Genomic DNA, 25,637 nt, shown 5'->3' on the forward strand with positions numbered 1-25,637 from the left:
CGGATGTCCATGATGGGGAGCTGAAGTTCTTCCTTGGTCTTCAAATACGACAACAACGCAATGGCATCTTCATATCTCAAGAGAAGTATCTCAAAGATTGCCTGAAGAAGTTCGGTATGCAAGACTGCAAAGGCTTCACAACACCAATGCCAGCCAAACATCATCTGGGTCCTGACGACAATGGTAAAGAGTTCGATCAAAAGGTATACTGCTCCATGATTGGTTCTTTACTTTATCTATGTGCATCTAGGCCAGATATTATGCTTAGTGTTTGCATGTGTGCTCGATTTCAAGCGGCACCAAAGGAGTCGCATCACTTAGCTGTGAAGCGAATTCTTCGATATTTGGCTCACACCCCAACTCTAGAATTATGGTATCCAAAGGGCTCAGAGTTTGATCTGGTTGGATTCTCGGATGCTGATTATGCTGGTGACAAATTGATCGCAAGTCTACATCAGGCACATGTCACTTTCTGGGACGATCACTTGTATGTTGGTCTTCAAAGAAGCAGAACTGTGTATCTCTCTCCACTGCTGAATCTGAATACATTGCTGCTGGATCTTGTTGCGCTCAGCTTCTGTGGATGAAGCAAACACTCAAGGACTATGGCATTCATGTGAAGCAAGTGCCACTTTACTGCGACAACGAAAGCGCCATCAAGATTGCTAACAACCCAGTTCAGCACTCGAAGACAAAGCACATTGAAATTCGTCATCACTTTCTCAGAGATCATGTTGTGAAGGAAGACATTGATATCATACACGTCAACACTGAAGAGCAATTGGCAGATATCTTCACCAAGCCCTTGGATGAAAAGAGGTTTTGCAAGTTACGGTGTGAGCTAAATATCCTGGAATCCTCAAATGTCCTGTGATCAGGCACACATCCTAACCCTTATGCATATTGATGACTTAGATGTGCAACACACGAAGTGAAGTATATCTTCAATCAATGAAGACATACATTCTAAGTGTGAATATATTAATGTGGAATTCGACTTCGGAGCGCCACGATAATTGTGCGCCGTGTCTGGGTCTAATACTTCCTATACGGTGGGTAACGCCACCACCAAACGTTCTATTTTGAAGTGTTTCACTCATGGCGTTACCTTGCAATGTCTTCACATTTGGTTTGGCTTCGATCTCAACATATTTTCATGATTATCTTCACTATGTTGATTATAGATATATATATATATGCTAGGGTACTGTCCTCTACAGCATTCACTTATAGCTATGTCTTCGTGTTGAATCTTTTGAACTAAGTGAATGTGATCGGACCCTAACCTCTCTATGCTTTCTATCTCAAACTCTATCTCTCAAAGTTATATGCATTCTATTGAAACTGTCGAATGTCTTCTCTGCGTCCTTGTCTGCAGAAGATACAGAGACAATCATTAAGTCTGTTTTCAATGCTCATTCCTCCACATGAATTCCGGAGAAGTAGGAACGACCACCCGACAATCCAGGCGTGCATGGGACGTGGAACAAACCCCAAAATTCCGCATAATGGCCACGTGTTTCCCAAATGCGAATCGCCAGGGGCACCTGTGTAATAGCACAGTGCCGCCCCTGTGCCTATAAATACACACTCACAGCGGTCATTATCTCTTCTTCCACCCTCGCACGAACCCTAGCGCCACCGCTAGCTCTCGACGACGCCGGCGACGAAGCGCTTCGCTGCCGCAACCTCTCCGACGCCGTCTTCACACCGACCGCGGACATCGTCCTCTCCGCCGTCGCCGTAGGTGTCCTCCGTCGCCAAGTTAGGGCACGGAAGATCGAACTGCTCGGCCTCATCTCCCACTTCGTCTAGCAGTTCTCAATATGGTAAATAAAACTCCCTTTTTTTACAGCACCGTTGATCCTATTGATCTGTCACTTTCTACCACAAGCAGTTTCTGTTCACACAAGCTAGATCTCTCTCATACTGCATCTCATAAACATGCCTAGTATATTCACTTGTGCTTCACAAAGTAGTTAGATTCCTCACTTGTACTGATCTGTGGATTCGTACAAATCTGGAACCAACTTCTTATCTATGAGTGAATGTCTTCGCACGATGAGGTCAATGTCTTCTAAACTGATTTATCTTCAAAATCTTCTGAGAATGCATATGACCTCTTCCCCTTCCCTCGCACCTTATTGTTGTCACAGGTACATGTCCATGGGAGAATCCTTTGGTTCTCATAGTCTGCATTCATTTGCAGAATTCTTACAGCATCACATAAATTCTCCCGAAGCCAGTTCCTGTTGGTCCAGCAAACGAAAACCTTTAAAGCCTTTGAACGTCTTGAAGCCTTTCAAGTTAAAGTTTATGGCTTCAGAGAAAGCAGCAAGGAAGGGTGGCAGAAAGCATCGTGGTGAGACCTCCAGAGATCTGCCAGATGAACTCTCAGAAATGTACAAGACAGATCCTGAAGAGGATTACGATCAGCGCAAGACCCGAATCCAATGGATTCGAAGATATTGGGTAGAACAATGGTTCAAATACAGATTTGTGACCCAGGAGTATGCTGAGAAAAACACTATCAAGAGACCGTGAGGAGACATCCTATTCAAGAATCTTCTACCCAGGTCCAGAGATGAAGCCATTGCTCAAGGCTTATATCCATGCATGGTCCATGGACCATAGCCTGCTGATGCACACTCGTCGTCACTGCTATGGTGTCGTGATGATAATCTGTTCAAGCGCAACTTCCAGTTTGCTCAGAACTCAGCGAAGCAGAACAAGAAGACTTTTGGGTTATACTTCAACCCTGGTCCCTCATCTCCAAGGGCAGATGGCACACGACATGCAGAACCCAATGTCATCGGTCCTTTCGCCAACCTTGAAGGCCTCATCACCTACATCTTGATTCAAGGGACTGCAGTGAATGAGCCTGCAGCTGACACTGAGTCTGATGACGCACCTGCAGTGCCGAAGCCAAAGCAGTTGAAGAAGCCAAAAGCTTCAAAACCGGCCCCTTCATCAAAAATCTCAAAGGCGAAGCCATTGGCGACTGCACCTCCTGAAGACAGTGTGCAGTCTGAAGACTTATCACGCGTCTCAAGGCCCCAGAAGGCCAAGATGCCTCTGTCTCACACTAGCAAAGAGCTAACAGCTGCTGCCATTCTGCGCAACGACGACATTGATCTGTCAAGTGATGAAGATCTTGCAGATGACGCTCTTGAGCAACTCATCAAGAGCAAAGAAGAAGCAGAAATCTTCAATGATCTGCCTCTTTTTGATGTCACCATCATCCACAACTTCATTGACGAGTGGTTTGACACGCCAAACATCAGCTTTGAAGATCTGCAGCTACCCATTGGCCTCAGTGTCGCCTTCCAAGGCGCCATTGCTTCAGAACTTGCTATTGCCCAGCGCATTGTTGAGCTGAATCAGAAGATTGACTATGAAAAGGCTCAGTTCAAGAAGCATATGGCCAAGCTCAGCGTGCAAGAAGTGAAGAACTTCAAGACAATGATGCACGAGCTCAAGGAAGCCTTTGTGAAGAAGCGTGCAGAAGCTCAGGGTTCGCGTGAGCGCATGAAGACTCTGTCTGACAGATGTGTGCAAGCCTATAATGAGGCTGAGAAGCGCAAGGCACTTGGGCGTCCTGGCATCGACCCCAGGATGGCCGCAAAGAAGAAGAAGAAGCCTGCTACGGCTGAAACTGATGCACCAAGGCAAGAAGCAGTTCTGATTGTCTTCCCAACAAGAATGACTGGCTCGAAGCCAAAGAGCCGGTCAACAGCTTCAGAGCTCAAGAAGACAAGAACTGCTGAGGCTGAAGCCAGGAAGAGGAAACACTCTGAAGACTCTCCTACTGCCCCCACCAAGAAAAAGCGAAAGACCAAAAAAGCTCGGGCTGCTCCCACAGAGCCCTTGATAGTTAAACCAATTTCTATGGTTCATCCTGACGCAGAACGTCAACTGACAGTTCATGAGTCTGCTTCCACAGAGACTCCTGAAGCTGAAGACATTCCAGCAGCTGATCCCATCGCTGCTGAAGACATTGGTCATCATGACAATATAGAAGATGATGCAGTCCTTCCTTAGTTAGAAAACAGCGAACTCATCAGCATTGGTCTACTGACGCCAATTGCACAGGATGCCTCATGGGCGGATCGCCCACAAGAGGAAGAAGACTATGAGGCCCAGCCCACTCCAACTCCACAGGCGTCTTCTGCATTCCGCAGGCTTCGCAAAGGTCCAAGGCCTCAAGTCTCTGCTGAAGACATTCCGGCTGCATCAGCCGCAGAAGAAGAAGTACCACAAGATCCCACTCCCCTGCTCCACCAAGAAGCAGTTCTCCAGGAGAACGTGCCTGTGACCGACCCTCTAGCTAGTCAAGTGGAGGATGAAAATCTTGAGGCTGCCACAACCAACAACGAAGCTAATGTGGAGCCCTCCCCAGCAAAAGCTTCATAAGACAGCGAAGCCACTGATCCCGCCACTTCTGTTCCTGAGTCTGCTGCCGGTCCCCAATTCAACTATCATGTTGAGCACAAGCCTCAGGTCCAGAAGCCAATCCCAAGACTGCCAAGGTTTCCAGGTCCTGCATCAGCACCTGGCTCCTTCAACATCAATGGCTTCAGGGCAGACAACACGTTCTTCAATAGCTCCAGGAACCCCTACTCAAGGGAAAGGATATCATCTGATCGGTTCTGGAGCTATCCTCAGCGAAGCTATTACTCTTGCATTCTTTACAACCAAGGTCACATCTTCCCACACAAGCGCCTTGACGTTGAAGCTATAGCTGGTCTGCCCTGTCTAGAAGAAGCGTTGGATTGCTTCAAGCAAGTGGGTCTACTGCAGTTTGTTACTGATGAAGAGCATTGGAATGAAGAGCTGCTGCTACAATTATATGCCACACTTCACATCAAAGGGTACAGCAGAGATCCGAAGACTTGGGTCCTGGAGTGGATGACTGGCAACGTTCATCACGAAGCCAATGCATTTGACATCATTGAGCTCACTGGCTTGCCCACTCCTGGCGATCTCTTCGAGCAAGGCTGTCAGCCGCATGCTGAAGCTATTGAGAGCATCTTTCAGCGGCCAGAACCTGATATGAGTCAAATGCTCAGCATGATGAAGCCATTGCCCCAAGATGCTGCGTATCCCACAGAGTTCTTCGTTGAAGATCTTGAGTACCTGCCCAGAACCATCTATCACATCATCAGGCGAACTCTCTGGCCTATCAAAGGGCACTCTCCAAATGCCAAGCTTCAGGGTGCAATGAAGACTTTGGTCTTCTATATACTTCATGGCAAATGCTTCAATGCACAGGACTTCTTCATACGCCAACTTGCTGCATCAGACATTGATCTGTTTGGTTTGAAGTTCTACGCCCCTTGGGTCATGCGGCTGATCAAGCTACACTCCGCCATCTCTTATCAGCCCTCAGCCCGCAACCATCGGATCTTCTTGCCTGACGTGGACATGTCTACTGAAGCCATATATTCTGAGCCTGCCAAGCAACCTCTAAGTCTTCAGAATGCAGAACATCAGAGTTTTACACAGAACGTTGAAGGCGTTGAAGCAGTTTCTCGAGTGTATCCTTTGGCTGGCACTACACGTGCACCACACCCTGCTTCCACTGAAGCCACTGACAGTGCCACTGCTCCAAGACCCAAGAAGCGCACTCGTGTTCTCAACGACCGAGAGTTTCTTGTGGCTCTACATCAGAAACAGGATAGGCATCAAGACTGGCTGAAGCGTCAGATGAAAAGCCTCTGGGTGGATGTTAATCTCACTCGAAATCTTGCCACCAAGAATGCTTTCGTTGCCCATGAAACCTGTCGCTGCACATGGAAAGGGCTCACGATGATGTGTTCTGAAGCTGATCTTCAAGAGGATGGCTTCTCTGAGAGATTCAAGTTTGACTCCACACCTCCTCGAAGGGCTGTGCTGCTAGGAACTCCATCCCTTGAAGACTCTGAGTTCTCTTCCTCTCCTGCCACAGTCACTGCCAGAATTATTGAGGAAGAAGACGATGCTACTTCACCGCCACCTCCTTCAGCACCTCCTAGCTCTTCTGCACCGCCAAACAACACCAACAACCCTGCTACTTCACCTACTCCTCATGGGAACAAGTAGAGGCTCTATGTCTTCAAACCTTTTTGGTCATTACTGACAAAAGGGGGAGAAGCATATGAGATTGATAGTCTTCAAGCGGGTCCATATGGGCGGGTGCTTTATATTTTGCTTCGTGCCTACAACTCTCGTTTTTGCTACATTTGGTTCTTATGAGTTGTAACACTTAAACCAGATGGTCGTCTGCTACTTATTTGCCACCTTATTTTGCGAAGATAAATTCCGCATGTGCGACGATAAATTCTGCACTTAGCTCATTCTGCAGACGTCCATTTTCCATTATGCATGTCATTATCTTCATATACTTTCACATGCATAGTGGATTGTCATCATAAGTTGAAGTGGATCTCCACAAGTACCACCTGCCATGTGCATTTGCATTCCAAAAGCAAATTAACTTATATGCACATCTTCAGGGGGAGCCCTTGCAACGTATGAAGACAATTCCTTATCCTTTACAATTTCACAGATTACATTCCCTGTTGAAAACTTCAACTAGTTTGTCATCAATCACCAAAAAGGGGGAGATTGTAAGTGCATCTAGTGCCACCCCTAGTTGGTTTTGGAGTATTGACGACAAACCTAGTTGAGGGACTAATGTGTTTGTGAGAATTGCAGGATAACACAGGTAGAAGTCCCTCATGATTCGGTTTTACTACCAGAGATGACCCCTAAAAATGTATGAAGACATTGAAGTCAAAGGTGGTATATGAAGATATTCACATTGAAGACTGTGACAAGAGAAGACACGATATGAAGCCTATGGAGCTCGAAAACTTAGATCTTTCGTAGGTTTTTTTCTTTTGTGTTGAGTCATAGGAACCACCGTACTGTTAAGTGGGGTCCAAGAGAACCAGTCAGAATGACTGAAGTGATGCCTAAACCAAAAACCTATGTCTTCGAGTGAAGACTATGAGAGCGAATCTTGTCCAGAGTCGGACAAGTCAGCTTTGCTTGTAGCCCAAGTAAAGTTGCCGTGTGAGTTTGAAATCTGACCGTTGGAACACGTGTCAGTTCCTTAGTGACCCAGGGTCATTTCGGACAAATCAGGTCGGGTTGCCAAGTGGCTATAAATAGCCCACCCCCTACAACCATAAACGGTTGGCTGCTCAGATTGAAAGTATGGCTTTTGTCGTTTGAGAGCAACCCACCTCAAAGCCTTTGAGAGAGAATTCCTTGCGAGGATAAAGCCCTAACCACCCAGAGCCAGAGAGAATTGGGCATCACTTAAGTCTTCTTGTCTGTGTGATCTGAAGACTTATTACACTTGAGGACTGTGCATCCTCCAGCCGGTTAGGCGTCGCGTTCTGAGCATCCAAAAGACATTGTGGATTGCCGGTGAACGAAGTCTGTGAAGGTTTGGGAGTCTACCTTGAAGACTTACCAGAGTGATTGGGCGAGGTCTATGTGACCTTAGCTCAAGGAGAATACGGTGAGGACTGGGTGTCCTGAGCTGCGTGTTCAGGACTGGGTGTCCGGGACTGTGTGTCCTAAGGTTTAAATACCTAGCCGCTCCAACCAGACGTACAGTTGTCACAGCAACTGGAACTGGTTCAACAAATCATTGTCTTCAACGAGTCACTGGTTTCATCTTCACTTCACTTTACTTACTGTTCCTCCTTGTGAAGTCATTGTATGTTTGCTCTATCATTTGTCTTCACTGAGTGACTGCGTGTTCTGTTTGGCTTCACAATATCTTCCTACCTGATCCTTACTACCTAGCTGCTATTAGTCTTTGTGCTTTCACTTCATTGAATACTTGACTATGGTTTGCCTAGTGTAGTCTACCTTCCGCTGCATGGTAATAGGTTTAATTTTATCGTTTGTCTTCAAAACTCCCATGTTCTGAAGACTTTCATAAAAATCGCCTATTCACCCTCCCTCTAGTCGATATAACGCACTTTCATAAGTGTTTGTAGTCGTCTTTAGGTATATATAGGTCTAGATGCAACTTTTGTTGTTTCTGGTGCTCTTTGTACCGTCATGATAATTAATAAATAGATTGAAAGTTTTTCTCGCAAAAGAAAAAAACCAATCAGTTTTGACATACTAGCAATGTGACCATCCAAGATGACTGGATTCAATAAAAATCATAAAGTATAAGCCTTGTCTGACCCACAAGGGAAGCCTTGATGAAAAGAATCACGGGACGCTGCGTTTTCCTCCAAGTGGTACGTGCGTGTGTACGTGTGCAGCTCAGCTAGGGTTTCTCAAGCCTCTCGCTGGTGCCGTCGTCGGCCTGCCTCGTCTTCTGTTGTCCTGAGATAATGGAGGCGGGGTAAATTCTAGCCCTTGCCGACGGAGGGTTTCATTTTTAGGTGTTTGTTTGAGTTATGTCAGGGCTTGTGCCATGCTTAAAAAAAGATGCGGGTAGCAGATTCCTGAAGATAGAATAAGGTTCTCCTCTTAGCCCCCATCCCGATGGTGCTTCTAGCGCTGGAGGAGGGCGTATGGAGGTATGTCTCCAGCAGATCTCGTGGAATTCGGTTGGTGTCTGTCTTCGATGGATTATTTTGGACCCGGTCTTCGTTCGTCCGTGTGTCTGTCTGTACGTAGGATCCTTCTAATCTGCGCTTATCTTTCTTGGCGGTGGTTGATGTTCTGGTGCGTCGGTCCTATGAGGCTTTAGCATGATGGCTTCTCGACTGTCTACTATAATAAAGCTTGCCCGACTACGGTGATGGAGGGGCGAGGATGATGGCACATCTTTGACTCACTTCAGTACTTATAGTCGTCACTAGGTGGTCTACAAATCTGAATGCAAATTTTACTTCTTATGCTCGTTGTACTACCTTAACAATTGATAATTAGATCCGAGATTTTGTCAAAAAAATGTCTTGATGAATATCACTAATGAAAAATCACTAATGATTGATGTCCGATCATGGGCACTAGATTGGGATCGTGCCTTGGCGCAAGGGTGCCGGCGTAAGCATGTAACAACATGCCAATAGGAACCCAAGTATAGCGTTTGTACTTATACAGGATGATAATGAAGTAAAGAAACCTTCAATTGTGACAGAAGTAAAAGACAATGGATCTCAAGATCAACATCAGAATATAAGACAGGATCAAGCTCGGTGCATTCAGCCAACCACAAAATACGGCCATTCAACACAAAGTTCAATACAAAAAGCGAGAACACATAAGGACAGCCAACTACAAAGCCATAATCACTAAGCATACTAACATGTGGCGTAATTCATCTGCCTCACATGAACCTGATACAAACAAATTGTGAGATATATGGAGTACAATGATTTCTGCACTCAAGCATCCTGGAAGTGCAATACATGTACAGCAAGACGAAATCACCTTGATAGGCATAGGAGCAGTTGTGAATTAGGAGAGGCCCCATCTAATAGCGCGCCCAAGGTGTGCTAGGAGGCTGTCAAGAACTGTTCTATGCGGGACCCAAGAACACAAAAAGTAAAGTCAGGGGAACTGCTTAAAGCAATTGAGATCACAATACAGGAGAAGGATTTGAAAAAAAAAGCATAGTGATAAATAAGAGACGCTAAGTCTCTGGTAATCAGGCTGCCATCAAGTATGTGCGAATCATAGCAAGAGTAGCTCAGAAGGTAAGACTGATACGATCATATATTGTGGAAAGACAGAAAGCAAATTCGTATAATGCTTGGTCGTTCTAAAGAAACCTACCTACACAGTATCAAAGAAATAGAGTTTAAATCATCCCAAGACATGGATGCAATTATCATTATTTATTTGATATTCCTAGATCATGCATATGTTTCTTTGTGCGGATGGCACTGCCTATATCTGAGAGTATCTCCTTCGATTATAGAGACTGCTGAGTCACATACTGGCACTGGCGGAGCCTCGTGGAGGTGAAACAGGACCACGCCCTCCCTTTCTGAAAGTGCGGACATTGCAGAACTCTGCTATCCGTTACTAAACTCTGTTGATCCTCCAAAACTCTGATCAACCCCCAAGACAACACAACGGACCTAGAATTGATTAGCTCATGTACTCGCGTCCAGCCCTCGAGTGTGTGTGCAGGCATGGGGAAATAGCCCATTATATTAATTCAATGTGCATATTTGTATACTAACTGAATCCATTGTCAAATTTTCCTGGATTCGACCTTGGACTACCCTGGCTATTTCTAAGCCGTGCTCTCATTTGGCTCCCCTCTTTAATTTCTGACCATACTTTTGCAGCCGTCTAGATAAACCAGAGGGGACGTGACGCATCTCAACTGACCTGTGCAAATGCTCGCAGACAGCTGTTGGTGGAGCCAGCGGAGCCTGGAGCTCATCATCAGCCATCGTGACCTGAATAGATCCAAGAAAGTTCTCAGATGCAGGCACATATTTAGGGCTCAGAAGGAATAGAAACCATGTGAGGTGCGTAGGTGAGGCCTGACCTGGTTATTGGAGCTGAGATGCATGGTGACGACCGAAGCGGCGCGATGGAGGGCCGATCCAAGGCAGCACCGCCGTGCGTAGAAGACAATGTATTCACGGGAGCGAAGTGAAATATCGGCGAGAGAGTGTGTGAGTCCTGGTTTGACCTATGTATCAGACGGAAGATGACCGAGATAGCCTTGCCCAGCAGTGGAGCGCTGATGGATCTTTTGGCTCCAAAAAGAAAGAAGAGCAAGCAAGGTGCTAATAAGTGGCTTCATTCAACTGCCTTGTCGATCAACTTCACAGGTGGCACTTCACACGAACCTGATGCAAATAATCTGTGAGACGTATATTGCAAGTATTAATAAATTTATCTGTCTCGCTTGGTAAAACCAACTTGCCTTTAGTAAACCTTGTTAACAATCCTGGATCAAGAAACCAACCATACATAAATCCTGATTGGCCTTGCTCTTCACCTTTCTTAAGCCATATAGTTGTTTATGAAAATTAAGTAAAAACTTAACTCTTTGATTGTGATTTTAAGCTAATTCGAAAAGAAAAAAAAGCATGCTTTGTCATTAAAAATGAAGAAATGGAAAATCAAATGAATAACAAAGTGAATGACAAAAAGGAATGCACATATGTGCATTAGAATCAAAGTAGCCAAAAGTGAAGCACGAAGACACTTTATTTGGGCCCAACAGATCAGTAAACATATAGTGCAGTTCATCTCTGTTTTGTACGGGAATCTAGTACTTATATGAATAAAACAAACAAAAACCGCTACATGGAGTATCCGGAACCAGTACATACATCGACTGTGCGAAAACTATGTTTGGGATACAAAGGGGATCAAAATGAAAGCTCAAGCAATCATCACCATTCCCCATAAGAAATCTGCTCGCTCACAGCAATGCAGCTAGAATAAAAATAATATCTACACTAAGAATAGACATGTTACAGAGTTAAAAGTCGCCAATAAGTGAATGTATCTTTTGGAACTAACAATAGAAACAGAACCAAGATACAAAGAGGCCACTTTCCCTGGTTTCATTGCGTATTCACCCAAAACACACATGGACACATGGAGACACACTGGATCCAACTTATCTATTTATTAAAAAAGAAAGCAAGAGGATCATCTGTAAAGAGAAAACACCACATTGCCAGAAATCAAATGCTTAAGCTCGAAAAGGTATTCTTCATCCATTATTTACAACTTATCCTTCCAAGAAGAAACATTTAAGCAAAGTACAGCAGGCACTAAAAAAATATAGGAGCAGCTATTCTAAAAATATGATCAATATGTGTTAGAAATAACTCACATAATATATACCATACAGAAAAATATACACCTACAATAAAATACTTTTAATTGGCTAACAATACAATAAAACAAAGAGGGATAATCATTATGGATAAGAAAGATTAATAAACAAAAATCGATCGGACAGTCAGAGAGAGAGAGAGAGTGTAACACCCCGAATGTGATTTACCCTATATGTACTCCAACTCTTGTCGTTTCCGGCCTTAAGTTATTTTATTTTCTCGGGTTCGGGTGTTTGTCTCCGTGTGTTGTTCTCGTTGTCATGCATCTTATATCATGTCATCATGTGCATTGCATTTGCATACGTATTTGTCTCATGCATTCGAGCATTTTCCCCGTTGTCCGTTTTGCATTCCGGCGCTCCGTTCTCCTCCGGGGGTCATTTCTACCTTTCTTTCGTGTGTGGGGATTAAACATTTCCGGATTGGACCGATACTTGCCAAGCGGCCTTGGTTTACTACCGGTAGACCGCCTGTCAAGTTTCGTACCATTTGGACTTCGTTTGATGCTCCAACGGTTAACCGAGGGACCGAAGAGGCCTCGTGTGTGTTGCAGCCCAACCCCCCTTCCAATTTGGCCCAAAACCCACCTAAACCCTCTCCATCATCTAGAGCGTTCAATCACGATCGCGTGGCCGAAAACCGCACCTCATTTGGAGCTTCCTAGCTCCTCCTACCTCTATAAATATCCCCTCCCCGAAATTCTGGATCCAAACCACCCTAACCCTAGCCCCGCTCCTCATCTGCGCGCCGGACACGTCCGTCCGCACGCCGGACATCGCCGCCGCCCACTCCCGTCGCACCACGTGGCGGGCGTGCCCACATCGCCGCCGCCAGCCCGCTCAGCCCGCGCGGGGCCCTCCCCGGCCCGGCCGCGCCTCTCCACTGCCGCGGACGACCCAAGCCAGCCCCCGCGCCACCGTACGCCGCACCGCCGCCTCTGCCGCCGTCCGCCGCGCCCGACCTCGCCGCTCCGCCGCCTCAGCGCTCCGGCCGGCCACCGCGCGCCGCCCCTCGCCGACGCGCCTCGCCGCCCCGACGCGCTCCGGCCGGCCTCCTCCTCGCTCCACCTCGACCCCGGCGCTCGTCTTCCTCCGATCCAGCCGACTCGGACGTCAACTCCGATGGAACGGCGACGAACCTCGAACCGCGTGCAAACCCGATCCAGATCTGAGATTCGGTTGACTTTCCGTCCCTAACCCTAATTCATTTTCTCCTGTTCATCATGTCGTAACTCCTCATCCGTAGCTCCATTTTGGGCATATAGCATATCAAAATGTTCATCTCAGAGAGTACATCATTTCATCTCATTGCATCATTTTCATTTGAGTTCATCTTGATGCCCGAAATGCTATTAGAAGAGTGCTATTTGAGTTAATTGTCAGATCTGCTGCTCCATTTAGCTATTTATCATTTTTGCCATGATTATTGTGTGCATGATATGCCCTGGTGCTCTACATATGTTTTGTTAAGGGTTTTGCCATCTTTCCAGAGGTGCAACACATGTATTTTTGTGATGTGTGTGGTGACTAGCACAAGCTTGCAAAGTGAGGCATTTGTTAATGCTGATTTCAGGGACTTAGCATTTCCACTAAGTCCTTGGTCTGTTTATCTCATATGGCCATATGTTCATGTTGTTTCCTAATGATCTGTGCCTCTTTTGAGGATGACCAGTAAGGATGTTTTGTTAATCTTGTAGTGCTCTATCCATTCATGTCTTTGTTTGCAATTATGGAGCACCCTAGCTTGAGTCAATCGAGCTCTACTTTTGTCATTTCGTGAATCTGGGCAGATTGTCTATTTGTTAGCGTTTTTGCCGATGATGTTGCAGTTAATCCGTGCATGCTATGTTATTGCTCTTGCCATGTCTAGCTTGCATTTTGTGTATTCTTGATGGGTGTATGCTTAGGCTGTCATGACTTGCTCTGTAGTGAGTGCATCGAGCTCGTAAACATGCCTACTTGTTATCTGTCTCAGTATGCTCCAATTTTCACTAAGTCCGTGATCTGATTATGTTTTTGCCATGTTCACATACTTGCAATTGTATTTTCTGATCCCTTTTGGCTCAGGGTCACTAAGGGACTTTTGTTAAGCTCTTTGAGTAGCTCCATGCCATGCTTTACTTTGCCATGTTCAGGTCCTGTAGCATATAGTTTTCATGCTCCGAAGTGTGCTATCCGATCTGAAATTCCAGACAAGTGTTAATTTCACTAAGTCTGAGATCTGTTTGCCAAATACATTTTTGCCATGCTTGTTTGAACCTGTTAATGGATGAATTGGCCGTAGCTCAATGCTAGACTTTTGTCAAGTATCTTGAATGGATTCCTGCCATGTATTTTGATGTCATGTTTGAGTGTTGTAGCATGTTCATCTTGTTGCATTTAGATGGCTACTTGCTGTAAATCGCAGAACGTGGCCATATTTGAATTGCTTGCCATTTCCAAACCGTAACTCCCATTTCGGCGTTCTTTATATCGTTTTCAAGCGATTTCATCTCACCTTTCCAATGGCACACTTGGTTTTCCAAGTTGAGGTCAGGTTCATGCATCCCTTATCAAATTTTGCATATGCATCCCGCATCGCATCCCGCATAGCATACCATCCTTGCATCATATTGTTTGAGCTTTGCACGTGGTTGATTGTGTTCCGTCTGCTTGTTTGTCTTGTTTGGGTAGAGCCGGGAGACGAGTTCGCTAACGAGGAGCCCGTTGAGTTTGCTCTCGAGAATCCAGTCAACTCTGACAACTTTGCAGGCATGATGATCATACCCTCGAAATCACTACTATCTTTGCTTTGCTAGATGCTCGCTCTTTTGCTATGCCATGCTACGATGCCTACCACTTGCTTTCAAGCCTCCCAAATTACCATGTCAAACCTCTAACCCACTATGTCCTAGCAAACCATTCATTGGCTATGTTACCGCTTTGTTCAGCCCGTCTTATAGCGTTGCTAGTTGCAGGTGAAGATTGGAGACCGTTCCTTGTTGGAACATTATTTACTTGTTGGGATATCACTATATTATCTTATTATCTTAATGCATCTATATACTTGATAAAGGGTGGAAGGCTCGGCCTTTCGCCTAGTGTTTTGTTCCACTCTTGCCACATTAGTTTCCGTCATATCGATGTTATATTCCCAGATTTTTGCGTTCCTTACGCGGTTGGGTTATAATGGGAACCCCTTGATAGTTCGCCTTGATTAAAGCTTTTCCAACAATGTCCAACCTTGGTTTTACTTTTTGCCACCTAACCTCTTTTTCTCTTGGGTTTCCGGAGCCCGAGGGTCATCTTATTTTAAACCCTCCCGGGCCAGTGCTTCTCTGAGTGTTGGTCCACGTGTCAGCTGTCGGTGGCCACCAGGGGCAACTCTGGGCTGGCCTATCCGTACCTAAGACAATCTGAGTGTGCTTTGAGAAAGAGATATGTGCAGCTCCTATCGGGATTTGTCAGCACATTCGGGCGGTGTTACTAAATTTGTTTTAACCTGTCGAAGTGTCTTGAAGAACCGAGGTACCGAGTCTGATCAAAACGTCTCGGGAGGAGGTCTATTTCTTCGTTGACCGTGAGAGCTTGTCATGGGCTAAGTTAGGACTCCCCTACAGGGATTTGAACTTTCGAAAGTCGTGCCCGCGGTTATGGGCAGATGAAAATTTACTAATGTCCGGTTATAGACAACTTGAACCTTAACTTAATTAAAATGAATCAATCGTGTGAGTTACCGTGACGGCCTCTTCTCGACGGAGTCCAGGAAGTGAACACGGTGTTGGAGTAATGCTTGCCGCAGGATGCGCTTTAATTACTCGTTCGCGCTTTGCCTCCTCTTCTCGTTCTCTTTTGCGAGCAGGATAGCCACCATATATACTAGTCGCTTGCTGCAGCTCCACATATTTACCTTGCCTTATCTATTAAGCTTAAATAGTCTTGATCGCGAGGATGCGAGATTGCTGAGTCCCTGTGGCTCATAGATTACTTCCAAACCAGATGCAGGGCCTGATGATTCCGCTCCAGGTGACGCGCTTGAGCTCAAGTGAGAGTTCGACGAGGACTCTCCACGATACTACGTGTCTTTCCCTGATGATCAGTAGTGGTGCCCAGTTGGGGATGATCGGAACCGTGTCGCATGTTGAGTTATCTTTTATTTTGGCGCCGTAGTCGGGCCATGAGTGTTTGAATGTTATAATGCTATTTATGTACTTTGTGTGACGTGACAAGTGTAAGCCAACTATGTATCTCTCATTTATTATTTATATTACATGGAATGTTGTGATGATTGCCTAACTTGCGACATTGCTTTCAATGCGGTTATGTCCCTAAGTCGTGCCTCGACACATGGGAGCTATAACCGCATCGAGGACGTTACAGAGAGAGAAAGGGAAATCTTACCGGCCGAAGGTGCCACGGGAGTGAGTTGAGGAGACACTCAGAAGCGGCGCCGCTAGCCGACAACACCTCAAAGGCTGAAGCCAACCAACTGGACTCCCGATGCCCACCCGCCAAAACTTGGTCCTTTTGTCCGGGACACTGTACAATAGAAACACATAAACTTGATCACACAGAGCTCAGAGCAAGTTTCTTCGAACATTCGAAGGTTCCACGGGCAAGGACATACACGTGCATTTTACCTCCTTTACAATTTGAACATATAAAGAAGAGAAATAATGAAAATCCGTAGGAAACGACAACAAAATTAAACGCTAAAAGTAAAAGGTGGAAACTAAAGAGTGGATCAGCTCACCGGCGGGTCCTAGACACTACGACACATGTTTCCATACTAATGAACAAACACTTCCTAGTATACATCAGGGGTTTGCATATTTTACAATCTGCTCGCATTGCAAATACAGTAGCTAGTAGCTACTATACTTAAACTAAAAAATAAACCTACAGTTGTCTGCTCTCTGATTTTAGAGTAGCATGTTCAATTCATGCAAGGGAAACAAACATCAGCTTGGAACTATCAGGAACTATGGCTCAAGTGTACTTTAAAACTGGAAGCATGGTTTAATTCATGCAAGCCAAACAAAACATCCGCAACCCTTAGCTGAAGCAACCTTGGCTGGCTACCTGTTCCAAGGATTCGGTGACCGTAGTAGTCAAATTGTGAAGAAACGATGTGTTATATAAACCAGTGTTGTTTCATTGGTCGGCTCTATGGAAACTCAAAACATATCTGCAGAATCAAATAAACTAATATCCCCGCGCAATAATAGAAAAGCATATCTTCTATCAGCAGAGATACAAAACAGACACAAATTATCATTCATAACAGAATGGGTTGCTACGAAAAATACAGCCTATTCATTATCCACATGTTCAGTATTTGCACCAGGTTAAAATTCCAATTGCACTCCTCTGTAATATTGATTCCCCACCGGGGCAGTATCTATACTTCCAATGGTTAGTATAGTAGCCAACAAAATTAGAAATGCAATGAGAAGAATCAAAACCTCTTCCATCTTTCCGTACTTTGAATCTCCATGGCACCATGTCTTCTATGCTTCCTGCTGCCTCTTCCAAAAGAAGTTCAACCAATTATCTACCGAAAGCAGCAATAATTTTTTCAAACCATCTAACTGTGAAGCTTGGTAGGTATTTCAAATGCAGCTAGCTAATTTGAGTATGATGACAACCCTTGTACCTACACTGGATTGATTAAAAAAAGGAGCTATGAAGATAGATCTACAGCAAACAGCAATGGTACATAGATATTCTGACTGGTGTATTTATCTTTTGATTTGGTATTAAAAAATTGAAGGCCCGCAACCAGCAACCAAAAGGATAATTCAGAATTGGAAGTCCGAAATTTATACCTGACTTTTACAAAGCCTTCCATCAACTCCGCCTCATCCTGGCATATCTCTTCATTAAATCTCTTAATCTCATTCATGTTGTTTTCCTGCATTAGATAAGCTTATTTCAGAGAAGCCCCAAACAATCCATGCGAAACAAATTGAGAACTTGAAATCAGCCTCATGAAAAATTATAGGTGCTCATTCTGTTTATTGAACAATTTATGTGAACCATTCTAATGTTTTTTGTGTATAAGGAGTCCTGAATTTATGCGAATGGAAGTAAACATCGAAGCGATTAAACGCGGTTTGTGTACCCCGTCGAGCAATATGTTGGATGTCTTGAATCCATGTAGACAACTGGCTTCTCAGCTTCATGCAGGAAGGCAAGCCCCCTTGCAGCACTGAGTGCGATCTTCATTCTGGTGGACCATGGAAGTGACAGCATCACCCCTGCATTAGTAAATCACAAGTACTTGAACAAATCTAGATAATGTGGTGTGTGAATCGTGTGATACCATGTGAATAAAATGGATTTTTCAACCGTGCGAGCAGTAAGAGACAACACCAGGGAAGAGTGAAATATATAAAATGGAAACTACACATCGAGTACATGTCATCCTATAGGACCCACGGAAGGCTCATGAGCTGCAGATCAAAGTACAGAAAGCAACCTGACATCTAAATAAATTCCCAAAAAATAAACCCTTACGTCTAATACACCTGAACGGACAGACATGGTAAAAGGACAAAGAACGAGTCAACTGCCGAAGCATAATAATAATTACTTTAAAAAACAAATAGAAGTCTATACATATTGGATTGAGATTGCTTAGGAAATACTGTACACAGGGCTCAACAAACACGGAAAGGTTTTTGCGTTGTCTAATTAAAGATCCATTCAAATTTATCTTTTAGAGCGAGCTTGCAAGATAGTAACGCTTGCATCTTTCCATGTCCCTGTTCTAAGCAAAGTTGGCAAACAGATGGCGTTTATTTTCAGATAAAGATCAACTATAAGTGCTAAGGACAACCATATGCATTCCTTTAGTAGTTGTAAACAAAGGTTAAATGCCAATACCTACAGGAACTTATGCCAGGGATCAAAAATCTAAGTTCTGGCGCAGCCCATAGGGCTTGGAGGGCTGTAAAAGTTTTCAACTATACCTGCTATGATGGCGATATTTTAAGCCTCACACAGTCATCATTCTGTTTAAACGGGTGCCCTGGTTCTTATCAGGGGCAGGTCCTAGCGCTGTAATCACCTACGGCGAGAGCATAATAGCAGGAACATAAGATTAGAAATTCAGGTGATATAGTAAGAATGCTATTACAACGACTATCAAACCTAACGACCACAAAAAGAGACATCCCCTCAAAACAAGCTTATGCTGGACTGAGATGTCACAAATAAACTTCCAGCAAGAGGATAACATGATATCTGAGTGACTTAGGATGAGATCACCTTGGACATGACCTTGCCTTGAAGAGAGGTGTGTCAACGACCAAGCATATGAAACATCTCTAAATTCAATCTTGGTTTCCCCACAATTTTGAGAGGACCAACGAAATTCTGGCAAAGCATTGGCGCATTTTTTGTTTTGCTTATTTATGCACCATCTCTGTGTATAAAAATCCCAGGCTCCGACTGTATTCATCTCTTCATTAAATCTCTTAAGCTCATTCATGTTGTTTTCCTGCATTAGAGACGCTTATTTCAGAGAAGCCCCAAACAATCCATGCCTTCTACCTCAATCATCACATCAAATCTCTTTCTCTGGGCTGAGAGGAGAAAACCATCAAACATGTGACAATAAAAATGGATTCGCCATGAAAGAGTAAGGAGAGACTTGGCACCTCTGGTTCATTGCAGCTCAAGATGAGGCAATGACGCGTTGGGGAGGGAGATGGAACTGTTGCTGCTCAGCACCCTTGCCAGCAGAAGGGGGAGACGAGGGAGCGGAGACAGGTGAGGACCCTGCTGCCGTGACATCACCTCTTCTTGTGCATGGTTGCGGCCAAGTGGACGACGAACGGCGGAGCAGCGGCGCGAGCGCTCCTCATATCGATGGCAGATGGCAGCCAACTGGATCTCGGCCGCCATGGCTGGATCTTGTCGTCCCGAGTGGCACGGCTGGGTAGAAGAGGTGAAGGGGGCGTGGTTGTAGCCCCACCTCATCTGATGCGACGGCGACCCGCACTCATGCGGTGTTGGGAGGAGGAGAAGATGATGTGGCAGCGGCGACTCAGTCCCAGTACCCGACCACCGCGAGCGCCAGCGCCGGCGCCGTCATCTCCGCGGGCTTGGAAGGGAAGGGGGCGGTGGCGGCTGCGGAGAAACGACGCGAGCAGCGGCCTACACACTCCTCCCGGCGATGGCGAGGGGAGAGCAGCGGTGGTGGCAAGCTCGGCGAAGGGCGAGACCTCGTCGTCGGCTGCGGGGATTGGAGGAGAGGGGGCGCGATGGGGAGTGGAGGAGAGGGGCGCGACGGGGAGTGGTGGCTAGGGTTTCGCCCAATCGGCAATCGGGGAAGTGAGGACCCGGAAGGAGAGGAAGCACCCACCCACCCATGGACACGCACAAACCCATAATGTGAAATACCCAAAATACCCTCGGTGGGGCGCTGGAATTACGGGCGGTGGCAGCAGATATTTATCGCGAGACGTAACTATTCATTGCTACAGGCGCGCGGCTCGATCCGACGGCCAGAATCCATCACCGCATCGATCCAACGGACAGAAACGCATCAACCAAATGCATCGAACGGCCAGAATCAACTGAACTCTCAGAAGGCGCGGCAAGCACTGGATCCCTTATTTCTCGATACCTAACGGCAAGTGGTTAAGGCAGTGGCGGATGTAACATGAAAATGAAGAATAGTAATTGAAAGAGTGACGGAAAATGAGACATGTGATTTAGATCCACGAGTAAAAGAAAATTTGACCACAGTTTAAGAAAGGAAAAAGTATGACATGGTGTGTCAAAAGTGCCCGCAAAAAAATTTGTTGTGTCAAAAGGATCCTTATATTTTTTTAAAGGAGGCACGTGTCAAAAGTGCCCGCAAAAAAATTTGTTGTGTCAAAAGGATCCTTATATTTTTTTAAAGGAGGCAACAATTTTGCCTCATCTTAGTAATTAAGAATCGATATTCACCATGCGTATGGCATATTAGACATCTGATCACAGACCGTGTGTGACTTAAGCAGGAGGCAGCCCACACGGGTCATGTGTGGGTGAAATTAGAACTGCTCATACATGTGAGCACAGTTACTTTGTGCCGCACGTCCAACAAGTATTACTCATCCCCATCTCGTGCATGTGGCATGAAGCAAATATGCCCACACGTTATGGCGCAACTACGTTAGTTACCCGTAGGATGACACTTTAGTTACCCCGGAGATGGCAACTTTAGTTATCCGGGATGACAAATGTAATTGTAAAAGTATGGCAACTCTCTCTGTTTTGGTTAACTATAGTTGTCATGTCTAATTTATGGTAGTTACCACGTATAATCAAACCATTGTTGCCGTATGTGATTAACTACTTGCCACATGTGATCAAACAATAGTTGACATGTGTGTTTATCTAGTTGCCACGTGTGATCCAACCATAGTTGTCATATATGGTTAATCATATTTGTCATGTGTGTTTACCTGGTTGTCACGTACGCGCAACTGCAGTTGCCATATGTGGTCCAACCATAGTTGTCATGTGTGGTTAATCATACTTGTCATGTGTGTTTATCTGGTTGCCACGTACGGACAACTATAGTTGCATCTAGCAACATACGAGTGTCGTGTGGGCGAAGAGCAGTTCACCCACACGCGGGCGGACTAGGTGGTGACTGTGTGGACGGGAACTTGTTCGTCCACATGGCGCAGCCGACAACCGCGTGCTGCGGGTTGTATGGGCGAGCGCTCTAACGCCCACACAACATGCTATGCCTACGTGGCACTGAAATTCCAACAGATTTCTTTAAGATTCGTGCAAACAGAATCAACGAGGATCAACGTGTGTGGACGAAATGCAAACATGTCACACGTGTGGGCATTATCATTTGTGTAAAGAAAAATAAGATCAATCCAAGAGTTAACCCTTGTTGGCATTTTTTTATATAAGAAACTGTATACGCACCGTGTGTCTGAGCCAGGGCTCAAACTCGGATGGGTTGCTCAGCCAATGCGGATTGACGCACCGTCCTCGAACAGGGATTAATAAAATTTTAAAAGATGACAAACAAAGGCAATACAACAAGACTAAGAGCGAAGCCAGACTAGCACTGGCCCGGGGCCATCTTCCACGCTATAGTGATCTACGATGACTAACGGTAAAGAAAACCGCTATGGTCAACGAATACTTTCGGCGCTGCGACCCAGGCCCCAAACCTGGTGTGTAGCTCCGCCGCTGAGGATCTTTGGAGAAGCTTCTGGCCTCAAAGTCAACTTTGCCAAGTCATCTGCAATACTCATCAGGAGCGGCGAGGAAGATGAGGCCTTGGTTCGGAGCATGGTGCCTTGGCAGATCGCCAAGTTTCCATGCAAATACTTGGGTCTGCAGCTCAGTATCAAGCAACTGACTAGATCCGACTGGCAGCCTATTATTGATGCAGCATTGAAGATTCTTCCGGGATGGCAGAGAGGTCTGGTGACTCGGCCTGGCAGGTTGATCCTTGTGAACCAGGTAATGCGGGCGAGACCGATCCACCATATGCTCATGGCTGAAGCACCAAAGGGGGCGCTAGAAAAGGTGGACAATGGATGCCGAGCCTTCTTCTGGGCTGGCTCTGAACAAATTCATGGAGGAAAGTGCGCGGTGGCCTGGCAGAGGGTTTGCAGGCCGAAGCAGATGGGAGGACTGGGAGTAATTGACCTCCACCGTCACGGTATCGCGCTTAGGATGAGGTGGGAGTGGCTCAGGAGACATGATGACACTCGACCATGGCAAGGACTCATGGCGCTCATGGACAAGGATGTAAGCTCGGCCTTTTCTAGCATGGTTCACTGGCAGGTAGGGGACGACACTAAGGCACTCTTTTGGAAGGACAGATGGATTAGCGGATCGACGGTGAATGAGCTGGCACTATTATTGGTTGCCAAGGTCAAAATACAGGTGATCAACAAGCGACTGGTAAAGGACGGCCTGTACCTTCATAACTGGATGAACGACGTGAGCGGAGAGCTGGACACGGAAGGACTTGCTCAACTTATCAGGCTCTGCGAGGCCACCATGAACTTTGAGCTGCACGTAGGAGAGGAGGACAAAATGATCTGGAGATGGAACCCTGCAGGCACCTACTTTGCGGCTTCTACATATGTGATGATGTGTGAAGGGGGAATCAGATTCCAGCTTGCGGACGCAATTTGGAAGAGTGGGGCTCCTCTCTCCTGCAAGCTTTTTATGTGGCTGGCTGTCCAATACAGGGTCTGGACGTCGGACAGGCGAGTGCGCCATGGCCTTCAAGACACGATCTCTCCATGCTTTCTATGTGATCAGGAGCAAGACACGGTGGACCACATACTCACACAATGTGTCTATACCAGACAGGTCTGGTTCCAGTGCTTCACCAAGGTAGACATACTGTTGGAGCTGCTGCCAAATGACCAGGACAGGGTGGAAGATTGGTGGGGAGCTTCGAGGAAGAGGATACCCAAGACTCAACGGAAGGATTTTGACTCTTTTGTTATGTTGATTTGTTGGAGTGTATGGAAGCAGAGGAATGGTAGGGTTTTCGGTAGGAACGACGCGTGTAATGAACTACAACTAGTCGGGAACATTCTCAGGGAGCGTCAGCTTTGGGCGCTAGCTAGAGGGAGTGGAGTTTTTCACTTTTGTGAGTAGTTGCCTAGGTGGTGTCTGTGGAGCTGGTAGGCACGCTTCGGTGATGCCTGCAGCCTTGTAATATCTTGTAAATTTTTTCTCCCCTTCTATAAAGCTAAGGCACGCCTTTCGCGTGCTCTCGAAAAAAGCTCCGCCACTGAACGAGACTACTCTCCCGGAATTACGTACCCAAATCTTTAGCCCCGGTAATGATCTAGTTTCAGACTTCTCTTTTAATCCTGGCCATCACGATTGACGGCATAGTCATCTCATTACAGAAAACACATTAGAGCAATTTCAATGGAGCGACCCAAACGGACGGTGCATTTGTCCGCTTTTTGGCCGTTTGGGTCGGCCGCCCGCCCGCCGTCCGCCCAGTTTTGCATTTGGGTCAGCAATGCGTCCAACACGCCGAGCCATTTCATGTCCGCATTCAACTTTTGAATTAAAAAAGGCCCGCAGTCGATCATGCCAGCACCATGCTAGCACCGTCATACAATGCCGGCTTCAGAAAATACCACAGTTTCTGCTGGCGCACTTGCTCGCCAGCCGACCGGCACACATGCCAGCACGCAAAAAATGGTGGGACTTGGAGTTCGACCACGCCACCGCGGCTCCCGTGGTCATGCCGGCACACCTGCCGGCATACAAAAAGATGGCCTTCGACGCCATAGATCAGTCGCCCTGGAACTTGAGCATGTCGGCCTGCATCTTCTCGAACCACGGCCTTTTCCTTGGCGACAAGGCGTTGAGATCCACCTTCATGATCTCCATCCTGGTCATCATGCTTGCAAGAGCCACTTCTTTCGCCTTTGTCTTGGCGTTGGCGGCCTCGATCTCTAGCATCTTCGCTTGCTTCTCGGCCTCGAGCTCGAACATCTTGGCTTGCTTCTCGGCGTCAATCTTAAGCCTCCTCCTTTGGATCTCCATGAAAGCGCTCATTTGCTCTTCTTTGAAACGTCGGCGCTCCTCCTCCCTTGAGTCCTTATTCATCATGCCGTCCACGCTTGCGATCAAGGTGTTGGTGGCCGCATCTCGCTTGTCCTCCTTCTTGGAGTTGGTCTTCCCCCGCGGTCGTGCTGGCTCGCCCTCCCCAACATCCTCCACGGCGCCCTTCCCCCCACATGCCTTGAGCGCGGCATATTGTGCCTTGAACTTCTCTTCGTCCTTGATGACACGATAGCAAATGGGAGAGGTTGAAGCACTTGCCATTGTGTTGAACCTTGAATGCCTCCAAAGCTTGAAATGCCTACAAAATATTTCCATGCAAGCATATGGGCAAGTGATAGCAAATGAAGACGTAAAAAATGATCTTGATGGCACAAAAGAGGCCGACTTGCTTGCTACCATACCATGTCTTGCACACCGATGCCGCTCACGGGGCGGGCCTTGACGCTCTCATGGGTGGCACAAAACTTGTTGCACTCTTGTTGCGTTACCCTCCACCGCTTGGAAATGGAGACCCACCCGCGCGTGCTCACAAATTGGTAGGGTGGAAACTTCTTGCGCTCATGAAACTCGCGGTGCACACGAGTCCAGAAGGTTGAATGCTTTTGCTCGGCGCCCGTCTTTGGGTCTTGTCCAATGTCTCGCCAACACTCGCATAGAAGCTTGTCCTCGGCAGCTGTGTATGCCTCGTGCGTTTGCTCTTGCGCTTCGGCTTCGGCCCGGCGGCTTGGTTGGCGAGCTCGTCCTCGAACAAAGGCTCCACTTCGATGCCGCACTCGTACTCTTACTTTAGCTCATATTCGTCCGGGAACTCGTGGTCGAGGGGGAAGCCGTCCAGGTCGACGCCGACCTGATCACGCATGAAGGCCGCCTGATAGGGATCATAGCCAGCGGCCGGCGTGAACGCCCCACGGCCGTCCTGGCTTTGCGTCTCGTCAGGATCGTAGCCAGCGCCCGGCACACCACCCTCGAAGATGAGGTGTTGCATGTAGTCCTCGTCGACGGCGGACGACATTTCGTCGAACAGGTTGCGGGCGTCCCGGAGACCGCCGGTTGGCGTCTGTCGCGCGCGTTTCCTCGCGCCGCCGGACGACGAGCCACCGACCACTGGGGTGGCATTGAGGTCGATGGGCGCGGGCGCGGGTGTGGAAGGCGTGACCACGCTCACGTCGGGTGAGCACTCCCCGGAGAGGCGGGAGGCCTGCGGGTAGACGTGGAAGCCGGGGACCGGGTTACAAGCCGATGCGCGGGGTGAGTCGGGCACCATCCGAGGAAATATCGACGAGCCGGGGCTAGCCGCGGCGACGAC

The 25,637-nt window shown here is 46.8% G+C and overlaps 1 long non-coding RNA gene across 9 annotated transcripts; it reads right to left on the reverse strand.

The window, feature by feature from the left end:
• Positions 1-9,091: 9,091 nt before the first annotated feature.
• LOC125552160 (uncharacterized) lies at positions 9,092-20,120 on the reverse strand. 9 transcript variants are annotated; one of them, XR_015601381.1, is made up of 11 exons: positions 19,420-20,118; positions 19,028-19,344; positions 18,730-18,827; positions 17,880-18,015; positions 17,584-17,669; positions 17,221-17,309; positions 16,157-16,294; positions 10,466-10,772; positions 10,303-10,373; positions 9,394-9,476; positions 9,092-9,299 (listed from the first exon to the last, which is right to left on the reverse strand). It is a non-coding gene; the product is annotated as an uncharacterized LOC125552160 (long non-coding RNA). The 9 variants fall into 9 exon arrangements; XR_015601376.1 differs by having other exon boundaries at positions 9,394-9,481; XR_015601380.1 differs by having other exon boundaries at positions 9,092-9,481; positions 10,466-10,786; positions 19,420-20,120.
• Positions 20,121-25,637: the final 5,517 nt, after the last annotated feature.

Source organism: Triticum urartu, chromosome 4A (genome assembly GCF_056163025.1).
Source record: "Triticum urartu cultivar PI428250 chromosome 4A, HENAU_Tu73, whole genome shotgun sequence".
Taxonomy (NCBI): Eukaryota; Viridiplantae; Streptophyta; class Magnoliopsida; order Poales; family Poaceae; genus Triticum; species Triticum urartu.